Below are 13,881 nucleotides of genomic sequence, written 5' to 3'. Positions count from 1 at the left end.
ATTGGTTATACTTTCACACCCTTAATAGCCTCCCCGCAATGGCCCAAAGATATTTGTGTTGATATATGAATCATGCAATTCACACGATTCCACATTAATTTTTAACCTAGGGCTCTATGAGCTATTTGAATACTATCATGCAAAGTATATGCAGGCCACAATTTCCCTTCCCAGTACAGAACATTCAATTATAATCTTAACAATGTGTAACAACAAGCAATAATTGTAACAATGAATAAGATTAACAACCGTAATGACTCTAACAGGAACAAGAGTAACAGAAAAAAAGACTCACAACAACACAGTAAAAATCATTCACAACAATAAATAAATTAACTGAAATAAACATATGCACACATCTATCCAACAACACCTGGTCATGAGAGTGGGCCCAACTCCATGACTAGGGCTGTCACAAGATTAAGAAGTCATGTAACGCTCAAAAGATAAAATTTTCATTAATAAAAAAGATAATACATGTATGTTGTTATGGACTCAAAGTTAATGTAATTATCTGCGATCTTAACTACTAGCTTTCACATCGTCGTAACTCTACTTATAAAATTTGTTAACACTAACAACTCCTAGAACTACGATAATTGACTACCTACAATTACATAGTGGTTTCTTAAGAAAAAATGAATGTAAAGATAACAATGTGTTGATTGAAAGATTTATCCACCGTTGTAACTGATGTCTCAAGATAACATTACCAGCTGGATGGTCACCATTTGTTGAACCATGACCTTGATCATACTTCCTCTAAATCTGCAAGAATAATCAAATTAGCAAACCACTTAGGCAACAATCCCCTATGACTATGCTTCATTGATTAATGATTCATAATGACATGACAAGAGGTATACCTGTGAGGTTTAGAATGTAAATTGACCAAAAGGGGTGTAAAATGTATACAGTAAACAAGGTAAAAAGGTGGGTAAAAACATGCCAACTCATCCACCAACAACGAGCACTACAAATTTATACTAAATAATTTAATCAAATATTCATGTTTTCCCTATTTTTGGAAAAAAAAGTGATTTAGGACCTCAAAACGACTATGGAAGTTTAGGACCTAAAAAACTGCCAAAAATAGTAAATTATGCTGGAATTATGGAAATTGAAAGAAATAATGGTACAATAGTGGAGGTTCAAATAGAATAGGTGGGGGGCCACCAATATCTAGCTAGATTAGCCCTACCCCCTTAGGATGATATGCATCCCATTACGCTTAGTGACTCCATGGGATGTGGAAAATTCTTCTAAACTTGGTCCCTGGTGAGCCACTTGCCTTGGTGCAAGAGCTAGCCAACTTTGAAAACCTAGTACAATTGAATCTTTCTCTGCAAAGTGTTCTTGATTTGTGCCCATGATCCAGTTATTTGTGGCGTATTCCATGCACTCTCAATTTAGCTCTATTGAGGTGGTATGTTCTACAATGTTTGATGTGTCTAGTAATGGTGGAAAGTAGGGTTGAATGCAATCCACATTGAACAATGTGTGCATGCCAAGGGATGGGGGAATGTTGAGCTCAAAATAATTGTCTCCCAAAACCTTGGTAATGGTTTAAGTCCCATATTAGAGTGGTATGAAATTTTAGTGGGCTTCGGTAAGGCATTCATATTGCAAATGAAACCAAACTATGTTGCCCAACTGAAACTTGTGTGGCACCAAATGTTGATCATGTTGTTGCCTGTAGGTAGCATTAGACTTCTCCAAGGCATTGTGAACCTATTTTTTTATGTGTTGGATGCATTAAAAAAAATTGGTTGCTTTATCAGCCTTAGAGAGTACATGTGTGGATTTTGTTTGTGTAATCGCATGAGGCATGCCAACATATATAAGATACAATGGTTGAAATCCTAAACACACTTGAAAGGCACTGTGATGAGTTGACCTATGGAGAAATTTTTTATAACTATATTGTACATAGGGAAGGATGTCATCCAAGGTTCGTAGATGCTTGGGGTTGTACGTGTGGAGTATGTGCACTATCATCCTGTTGACGACCTCTGTTAGACCGTCAGTTTCGAGATGGAATATAAGGTTTTCACCTGAAGAGATTTGATACCTCTCGACGCATCATAGATCTAGTGTTAGATGGATATAAGCTCATAAGTAAGGAAATAGTAACAATTAGAAGAATAGACACATTGTTTTTATGTTTTGTGGGCCATCTTATTATCATTTTAAAGACATATTTGTAGAATGATATCTCTTATGCCTTAAATAGTATATCAACTGAATGATCAATTGGTTAACAATGATGAATGGTTCCTAAACATTGGATATAATGGATGAAGCACTATGTATGGCTAGGGTACACTTGTGGGTGAACAATTTTATCGATACATACAATATTCATAGTGGACACTCTTGTATAAATACATTCCAAAGAGGGGGAGGAGCGAAGAAGGATCTGAGTACATATGTATCCAAGAAGAAGGGTGAATGGACATGAGTATTGAATTGAATTCAAATTAATTGTTGTCTCGACCCTCTAGAGAGTCATCATACGTACAGGACATGGGAGAAAACATTTATATATGAATTGCTTAAATATCGTCATGCCTTATGGAATTTCACATTAAAGAAATGTGACTTTCAATTGTTGGTTTCAACTTTATGGAAAAAATAAATAAGTGTAGGGAGAGAGTGAGGAATAGGGTTATACTAGGAATTGCACCAGATGTTGCAAAGGAAACACCATAAGGCAATACCATAGCAAAGAGTAGCACTAAATTGTTACTCTTCCATGATGAAGGGGGTCTCCAGAATTGCATCATTGACATGATAGGAGTATCCGTAGTATCATGTTCTCTCTTTCTGGTTATTTAGTGTAGTTTCTAGGAAATGCATTGTAGAAATAGCATTCGTATGTATTTTCACTAGAAACGCTTGTGTTTGAAGTATTTTACTACTTGAATGGTTTGAATTTATCCACACCCTATTTTTATATCCCAACTCTAATTGGGATTCAATATTTCTTGCAATTGATATAGATCTCTCCGGTTTCATTCAGATCCATTTACGTTGTTCCCCAAATTCAAACTCTATCAAAATTTTTTATCATTCTATTTTTCATCTGTTTGTGGACCGGATCATAGTGTCCTACATTGACTGATTATGGATAAACTATAAGAATATCAAGTTGAAGCCAAAATATGAATCTTTTGAACTCAAGGATGTTGAAAATATCAAATTACCATACTCTACCCTAAGTATGGTAAATTTGAATAACCATGATCGACACATTTGGTCTTTGAATCCTACAAAGGACTATGAGCCTAGACTAGGATGTCAAAGCCATTTTAATTAACGATATAAACAACCCACGAACAAGTGATTAAGGTTTGTTTGGAAATTCAAATGTCTATCCAAATAAAAATCTTCATGACTTCACTTTTAACTAACAAGTTTTAACAAAGAACATCCTCCAAAAAAGATATTAATTAGTTATAACATCGTCAAAAAAATATACTAATTAGGTAGCTCATGCTCCTTGGTTCTGATTTTCTTTTCAAAACACTCCATGTAAAAATAAAGGTTCCTTCAAAATTATTAATTAATTTAAAGAGAAACACTTCTTTGAAAATTTTGGTGAGATTTGTAAAGGTGGAGTTAAATATTTTCTCAACCTCTACCTTTTTTGAAAACTATTTATATTACTTTAAAATTTTCAATATTTGATGAAATTAAATTTAAATTTTATAATAAAACTAATGTTATAATTAAATTTTGAATTTTGAATTCAAATAAACATAAACCAATCGTATACATTGTATTTATATAAAACTTTATTTCAAAAATAAGTGTAATTCATAATTGAACCAAAAAAAATTAAAATGATACAACTTTAAGTATTCAAATTTAAATTTCTCTTAATGAATATATATAGGACACTTAAAAAACAAATTCTAAGAGAAATACAAAGCAATATTCATATGAAAATTGTGTGATGTAAATTCATGTCTCTTATTATTCTTTGCAGTTATTATCCTATCTACAATTGTTATTTATTATTGGAAGATTAAATTGCTTTGAAATATTGCTAATGAAAGATAAGAATTAGGGTAAAATTGATTGTAAGAACATATACCAGTGGTAAATTAACAACAACAATGTACCATTCAATTTATTACGACAACCATAATCAATCACATAAAAAATGAAACACAATATTTATAATGGAAATAAATTAGAATATTAGGAGGGATACCCATTATTAAAAATGCACAATGCTCATATTTAAATCAAGCTAGAAGATCTAGATGTATAATTTTGACTACTCAACTCTAAGTGCTTATATCATTAACCAATGTATAATTACAACTTCATATGACTATTTATATTTATAGTCCAAATTCGTTTGACAATATTAATTGTGATTAAACACCCTTTATATCAATTTGTTTGGCAAAATCAAGATTGATTATACATTATATACATCCTTACTTTACACAATAGATACGAAGATTTGTTTGAAAAACCTAATATGATCATATCAAAATTAATAAATGAAATTCACACATTAAACTCACATTAAAGTATGAAAATATATTATTACCTATTTAAATAAAAGAAATACATAGAAACAATTTCATAAAATTAACAATATTTTATTATATATACATTAATTTCTCCGATAAAACAATATAGTTAAATATTATACGCCATTGTCATAATAATAATAAATTCATTTATCATCATAATCACTTTACAACACTTCATTTATTTTTATTTATTTTGTAATCAAACTAAGCCTAGACCTAGGCCAACCCTTCGATATATAATAAAATTAATGATTTTCATTTTCCATAATATCAAACAATATCCCATTTTCATCTTGGGTGCAATTCTCTACGTGGAAGAAAAGTGTAAATGTAAAATAATATTATTGGAATCTTCATTTCCATATTGGGTGTTGGCATTTATACTGAAATTTAGAAAAAATGATAAAAAAATCACTATATATATATAGTTCACGTAACCATAGTTAACCGATGGTAAGTGTGGAGGGAAAGGATAAAGAATAATAATGTGAACATTACAATAAATTGATAATATAATAAAATTGAATTGGAAATTTTATTTTAAGCACTAAACGTCATTATATGAATGTGGCTAAAGAAATATCCTAATCTAAGTAATTGCACCAATTACTTGGCGCAATTACTTAGCTTAGGATCTTTCAGTCTGAAGTCAAAAAGACTAGAAACATGATCGATGCATAATCGAAACTACAATCTTTGGATAGATCGACTTTGAAGAGCTTTAGTTTCTCCTTAGCTCAATAAATTTCGAGGAGATGCCACTAAAGACAATATTCGTCTGGTTAAATATTGTAACCCCTTTATGGATTAAGAGGAGGAAGAGAATGGAATTACCTAGATCATGGAGGGTATCATGGACAATGTGTAGCTTGTGGAGTAAGAGATTGATAGGCTAGGAGGCCAAGAAACATATCACTCTTGTCACAAACATAGTGGTTACCTTGTACCTCTTTCCACTAACAATTGTAGCTACTATTTTGATAGATTAGGTGGGTTTTTATATTTTACAAGGGAAGAGGGCAGCATATTAATAAGTTGAATGGTTGCACAAATCAAGATTCTATTGACAGTTAAAACAATGGCACTTTTAGAGGATGGTAGATTAATAAATTGAATGGTTACTCAAATCAATATTAGGTTGACACTTAAAACAATGACATCTAATGGTGGAAGAAATTTTAATTGTATATTGTGGTGCAAATGAGCAGAGAGTGACAACTACGGGATTTGTTCTCAAAGAGAAATGCATAATTACTTAGAAATAGTATACCTAACTCAAAATTTCTCATGATAAACTAGCAATATTATTTGAATCTTCCTATTATTGCATTGACAACCTTAAATCCATGAGTGTGGGAATCTACATAGAGACTGTGAATGTCCGACTGGGGTTAGCATGTCTGTCTTAACATCCCTTGTTCCAGATACAAGCAGACCATTCGGCTCTGATCCTGCATTTCACTATTGATTGAAATTCCCATGGTTTTGTTTACCCAAATCCATATGGTGAACTCAAGGGACAACATGACTTGATATGGTACATATTTAGAGATATGTTCCTACTCTAATATTATTTCTGTAGGTAATCTCGACTTCGAATTGAATGAATATAGGTAAATCTCCATAGCTCTAAATTGACTATAATTTAATACATGAAAAGTAACATAAGAATAGTTGCAAAATAGGCGATGTAGTTTTTTTAAAGGCACCTTCACTTAGTTTTGATACTTTTAGCAAAATCATTGAAATTATTTGTCCTGTGGTGTTAAATTATTTTTTTTGGGGTGAAAGAAAGGTAGAGATTTACCTATAGGGTATGGTTTTTTAAAGGTAAAAACATGTTTCATATAATTAATATAGCTAACATAACTAACAATGGTCAAATATGGCATGGTACTTGGTCAACCATAGACTTTTATAGGTAAATGTTGGCAGCCATGGTCAACCATGTTCCCCATGGTAATCCATAGTATATCTTTGTGAAAGAAGTTCAACTATGGTCACCCATGGTCAATTAAGCTCAACCATAGCAAACTATACTCACCTTAGTCAATCAAATTCTAGCTCGATCAACCATGGTCAACCTTGTCAACCCCCTCCATCCATTAATGTAACCATAACTCTAATGTTAACATTAATGTAACATGAATGTACTAATGAGGCACTCATATACATGAATGTACTAATGAAGTAGTCATCTACATGAATGTAACATTGTTAGATTAATGTAACCACAGTAAACTATATAGTCAAAATTAATCAACTCTCTTAAACCTCTACTAACCCTCTTCAAACATTGTCAATAGTCAACAACCCTCTTCAAACATGGTCAACCATCAACAACCTCAAGCATATTTAGGCTATCTTGCTGAAGCATTGAAAACCATGGTCAAACCTTGATAACCATTTTTAACTACATTTATCCAACATAAACCATACCTAGGAATGGTCTACAAATCCACCTGAGGAAAGGTAGATGTTTACTAGGACAATCACATTAGTAAATGTAGTTGATATGTAGCATATTCCATATTTTATATGTGAAACTACATATGAAAATGATATTTATTTTATATCATCCACATTTACTAATATCATTACCCTAATTATTAAAACATTACATTTCCAATCATCTATTCTTATATATTAAAAATTATTTCTTATTTATTTATACATATAAATAGAATAATTACAAGTTTCCTTTATAAATTTTATAAAACTTATGTGGCACCTTTTTAGAGGATGAGAGGCACTATACAACCCACTATAGTCAGATATGTGTAGGCATAGACGTTTATAAAATTTAAACATTTATATGTCAAATCAGTTAAAAAATAATAAAAGGTTAAAAGTAATATAGAGCCTAGTATCAAGGAGATGTTGTAGTGTTTGTAAATGAGAGTAAACATTAAATTCTTATCTCAATTAATAATAACATGCTAAAAGATAAAAATCGGGGAAAATTAAACCCTCCAACTCAGGTTAGAAATTATAGAAATCAGCCTCTTGTCTTTCTTTGGAAGGAACTAATAAATTAAGATGTGAAGTGGATAAGTGAATTGGTTACTTGTGCAAAATAGCTTCCATAAATATTGGTGGTTTGTAATCACTAGTACGCATTTACAGTTTCTAAGTAAGACATAAATAATGATGGGAGGTAATTCCTAGTATCCATATTTAATTACATGTTATTCCTATCCATTTGTTTTTCCAAATATTTGCTTAAATTGTCTTGGGAAGTAATTAATGGTAAATAAATATCCATAAATTAAGACATAAACTTGTAACACAATTATTCACATGGAGTTATATTTTGAAAAGGATGCAATAAGACATTCAATTTATGGTGCAATCAAATGTTTGGAAATTTTGTTGCTTAATAATATTGAAAATTATAATTTTCATTGGTTAATGCTAAACTAATAGTGAACAACAAACAAATTGATTGATAAAGTGTTTACTTGGATATTATTACTAATGATTCCATAACCATATTTCAATTTAACTAATAAGCACATAAAATGTCAATACTTGCATTATAACAAGATTATTACCCATGGATATTCACCCCCTCTTTCTCATTGATATTTTTAACTTGTAAATATATTTTGTTACAATACCATGGGCTAATACTATAAATGATAAATACATCACCTCATGCCCAAAAACCATGAATTACTTCACAATATAAAATTAAAATGTAAAATATATTATACCTTATCATTGATTACAAAAAGTGACAATTTTCGATCATATGGAGAGAGAGAGAGAGAGAGACACGAGGTGAGGGAGAGAGGCATGTTGAGATGGAGTTGGGGGGGGGGGGGGGGGGGGGGGGGGAGAGAGGAAGGTAATAAAATATACAACGAGATAGAAGTAAAGATGGAGGGATGCCAAGAGAGAGATAGAGAGGGAGTAAGGCAAGGAGGGGAGGAGAGAAGACAGAGGGAAGAAGAAGAGAGAGGGAGGGCGAAAAGTGGAAAAGTGAGATGGAGACATAGAGGTTGAGGGGTGAGAGAGCGGGAGAGGGAGGAGAGAGGGAGCGAGATAGTGACAAAGTTCAAGGGTATATAGAGAGAGATAATGACCGGGGTAGAGAAAGATGGAGGTGGTAGAGAAAGGGAGAGAGGTGAAGGAAGAGAGTGAGTACATGTGATAGAGGAGAGTGGGGTGTAGTTTGAAGGTGAGAGGGGGAGAGGGAAGAAACAAATGTAGAGAGATAGAGGTCCATAGGGGGAGGTAGTGACAAGGGAGAAATGGAGAAAGAGGGAAGGGGGAGAGGGATATATATATATATATATATATATATATATAATATATATATATCAGTGTGTGTGTGGAGAGAGTGTGAGAGATATATAGATATGGAGAGAGAGTGTGTATGTTTGGGGGATGATTTAGTGAGACAATTAAGGAGAGATGAAGGGAGATATCGATACAGATTGAGAGGGGAGAGAAGGGAGAACATAGAGATAGATACAGGGAGGGAAGGGCAGGTAGATAAATATGGAGAGAGAAATTGTTTATGTGTTGGATTATGAGATAAAGAGGTAGAAAAGGAGAGATGGAGAGAAATATAAATATATATGGCAGGGTAGAGAGATATAGATAAATATGGAGAGAGAAATTGTTTATGTGTGGGGCAGTGAGATAAAGAGGTAGATAAGGAGAGAGGGAGGGAAATATGAATATATATGGTAGCATATAGCGAGGGAAGAAGAGAGAGACAAAGAGAGGGAGAGAGACACAAAGAGAGAGAGTGATAGAGGAGAGATGGAGGGAGATATACACAATGCTGGAGGGGAGATAAAGAGGGAAGAAGAAAGAGGCACATAAAGAAAAATACATATACAATATAGTATTATATAATATTGAATATTATGAAACATAGAGAGACAGGAAATTAATATTTATAAAAGGTAAAAGAAGTTGGATTTAGAAAGCCAGGAATATTTTGTTTTTTCATTGAAATAGATGCACTAGTTTCAGTGTAGATTTTCATTCCTAATCCTATTTGATTGTTACGATGGATATTTTGATTCCAATGTAGTTATTGATTTCTAGTCCTATTTTATTATTTTCACTAGATGCATTGATTTCAGTGTAGATGTTGATTTCTAATCATATTTGATTGCTTTCACTAGATGATTTGATTTCATATATATGTTGATTTCTAATACTATTCAATTTCTTGCACTAGATGAATTTATTTCAATGCAAGTGTTGACTTTTAATTTCATGTATCTAGATGTAATATCATGCATTGACTGATTCCTTTGTTACAATAATTCAACCATAAATAAAGTAATTGATTTTTCATCTTAAATAAAATGATCACTTACCTAAAATGTTTGAAAAGCTAACTATAAACTATTTGTAATTGACTACATTCTTATTATTCATACTTTCCATCATTCAACATTTTTATTCACCTTGTATTCGAATGAGGTAATAGAAAGAAATTACTATTAAATTTTACTTGGGGTTTAACGTTTCCTAGAATCACAATGATTGATAATGGAGAAAGCTACTATTAATATTAGAGAGAAAGAGAGACAAGGTATGACATTTACTATAATATCTCTACTTAAAGATTTGAACGGTATAGGATTTCAACTTCCTTTCTCATATGATCAATAGGAAAAGATGGGAAAACTAGAATGTTGGCAATAAGAAGAGTAGAAGAAAATATTTTGAGAATGATCACAATGAAGAATATTTATAATTGACTCAATTTGTATTATTCAAATTTTCTATCATTCAACATTGTTTCATTCTCACTTTGCATTAAAAAAAGTAATTTCATGATTTTTCATTATTCAAGTTATTAGCAATCTGTATAAGTTAACTAGGTAAATTTAAAATTAAAATAACCACATTAATATGATAAATATTTAGCATATTTAAAATTAAGAGAAAAATTATATGTTCAACAAATTTTGTGTGACCATGCATGACTCAAACCAACATAGATCCATCTTAACCCCATATATATCCAGCATTAAGAGAGATTTACATATTAACCCCATATGTATCAAGTACTAAGAGGGATCAAATTGCCCGAGGTGAAAATCTTTCCTCAAGTTTTGCACTTAGAATAGTGGTTTGTTTATCACATCAAAAGATTTGATCTATCTTGCTAGATATATTTGGGGTTAATATGGATCTAGGCTAGTTGCTTGATATATTTGGGGTTAATATGGATCTAGACTAGTTGCATCTAGAGGTGCTAAACAACCCAATATAGGACTGTCTCGACACTTGATATTTTTGGGGTTCATATGGATCTAGGATACTTGCACTAAGAGGTGATCTACAACGCAATATAGTGGGAGATGCGGAGGCATAAATGTTTGTAAATTTTAACATTTAACATGAACATTTTTATGTCAACTTAGTTAAAAAATAGTAAAAAGGTTAAAAGTAATATACAACCTTGTATGGAGGAGATTTTCTAGTGTTTGTAAATGAGTGTAAACATTTATATCTTGGCTCAAATAATAATAAAAAGGATAATGTAATAAAAATTATGAAATTCAATTTATTATATTGTAGTTTTGTTTTGCAGGGATACTGAATCCTCCAACTCAAGTTAGAAATTATGTTATGGGAAAAATTTCATAAATATTTATAACATTTGTCAATACTAAATTAATAGTGAAAAATATACAAACCATCCTATAGTATTTCTTTAATAGTGACTAATAAATTGATATGTGAAGTGGATATGTAAATTTCTTACTGAACATGAAAACTTGCTTAAATTTTGGTGGGTAGTAACAACTAGTAATCCTACATATTTACAATTTTACTCCTACATAAGTGCTAAGGAAAACTTAAATAATGGTGGGAACTCCTCGTAAGTATATTTATTATGCAAAGACTTGCTTAAATTATTGCGGGAATTGATGATAAATATGTTATTTACATGACTATAAGCTATTTTTCAAGGATTTTATTTATGGATGGTTTTCCTACAAAGCTTCAAAATAAAAAATCACTACAAAATATATCTAAAAATAATGCTTTAATATTTCAACCATATATATAGCTTATGGCATAAAATATGCAATGCAATTATCTAAGTGACATTATATTTTTCAAAGACTACAATAAGACCTTCAAGTTATGGTGCAATGAAATGTTTCAAAAAATATTTTTCTTAATAATCTTGAAAAAAATAAATTATATTTTACAGCTAAACATTATAACTTGCATTGGTTAATTCTAAACTATTAGTAATTAATGAAAAAATGATTGTTAGGGTCCTTTCATGGTGGGTACTAATAATGATTCCATAACCATATTTTAATTTTAATTAATAAGCACATAATAACTTAATACTTACAATACACTTACAATATAATAAGATTCTTAACCATGGATATTATTATCTTATAAATATGTTTTGTTACAATATCATGGTTCAATACCATAGCTTATTATTACCGCACGACCAAAAAACCATAACTCATTCCACAATAAAAAAATAAATATAAAATATATTATAGCTTACATATATCATTAATTACATAGAGTGACAATTCTTCATCATATGAATGGAGAGAGAGAGAGAGAGAGAGAGAGAGAGAGAGAGAGAGAGAGATGTAGTTGAAGGGGGAGAGAAAGGGACGGAGGAACAATGAAATGGAGAGATAGAGGTAGAGAGAGAGGAGTGACAAGGGATAGATGGAGAGAGAGTGAGGGAGATAGAAGAGGAGGGAAGATACAAAGGAGATGAGGGAGTGAGGGAGAGAAGGGGAAGAGAGAGAGGGAGACATAGAGATAGAAGGGAGAGAGAGAAGGAGAGAGGGAGGGAGATAGTGACAGAGTTGGAAGGTAGACAAAGAGAGAGAGAGTGATGTGGTGGAGAGGTGATGCAGGAGCATTCAACTCAAGAAAAATCATTGTATTTTAGTAGACATAGGGGGTCTTGTGTTTTAAGGAACTTGGTTTCCTAAGTGTTAAATTAATGTAATTATTTATGATTTTGAGTCATTTTTGTGAGAATAGGAATTAGCTAAGCATTGTGAGGCATATTTTTAAATGTTCTCGAATGTTGGAAAACATGAGAGATTTAAGATAGTTGAAAGATTTGAGAATCAGTTGTAAATATTGGATTAAAAATAGGTTTCATGATTTTGTGGGTTAAAGATGATCCTTAGGGATAAAGAAGAGATTTTAGGATTTTGTTGAGAAGGTTATGGATCTAAACCAGAAATTGGTTATAGAATCATTTTGTATAAATGTATGCCTAAAATGCATAGAAAAGGGTTAGATGGTTGGATAGTTAGCTGGTTAGTTAGTTAGTCACTACTTAGGAATTAGAGTTTTTATTTTAAGCGTAGGGGAAGATAGGAAAATGGAGGCCACTGATTAGGAAATCAGGCCAAAGAGATAAAGAGTCTCATTATGTAATCATTTGTTCATATATATATATAAAGAAATTCAATTTCTAAATTGTGTAAGTGTTGATTGAGTAATCGAATGATAAATTATGTGTGAGTTAGTGTAGTTCTCCATAATACATGTATGCAGGTGGAGTTCGGGTAAAACACAGAGAAGAGGTGGAGGACGAAGGACCGGGTTTGATCATTGAATCCACTCGAAGGATCATAGTCAAGATTCAGGAGTGAAAATGATTAAAGTATGTAGAGTTAAGCTCCGAAGAGAGTTCTGTGGTAGAACAAATAAAGACCAAAACCGTGGAGGAAACCAAAAACCACAGAAGAACACTAAATAAATGGCATAAAAATGAAGTAAAGGGAAGGATAAAGAAATGGAGTGATGATGCATAGGAGTCATCGGATCTATAAGATCAATGGAAGAGGTTGAAGGCGAAGGGAGGCGACAATTAAATCACGTAGAATAAAGAAAAAGAGATGAATGGTGGAGATTAAAGCTAATGTTCATAGAAGAGAAGAGCGGTTTCATAAGGGGGTAAGTGGCTTCTTGTGTAGCTTTAAAATGGAAAGTGGTTTCTAGGAAAATGGACTCGATAAGGTTTATGAACCATATATTAATTCAATTGAAGTGTAGAGGTGATCGGACCCTTTGTTGAATCTGTGATCGGATAGATATCGCATGTTAAGCAAGTACAGAGGAATCTTTTAAAAATGAGCTCAATGAGATTTTATTCAACGATATTAAATCTTGTTGAGATTCGGTGATCAAGACCGTCTGTTGGTGGACTGATCAGATGGATGTCATGTGGAGAAGGTGTACGCAGGTTAATACACTGAGTAGACTCGATAGGGTTATAGACTGGAGTTAAGTTTGTTTGAGTTCCGGGAGATCGCATGATAGTCATTGATATGGTGGAGTGAAA

The sequence above is a fragment of the Pinus tabuliformis genome, chromosome 3_2 (genome assembly GCF_031772625.1).
Source record: "Pinus tabuliformis cultivar Carrire ecotype Pingquan chromosome 3_2, CPIR1, whole genome shotgun sequence".
NCBI lineage: Eukaryota > Viridiplantae > Streptophyta > Pinopsida > Pinales > Pinaceae > Pinus > Pinus tabuliformis.
Note: the sequence above shows the minus strand (reverse complement) of the source record.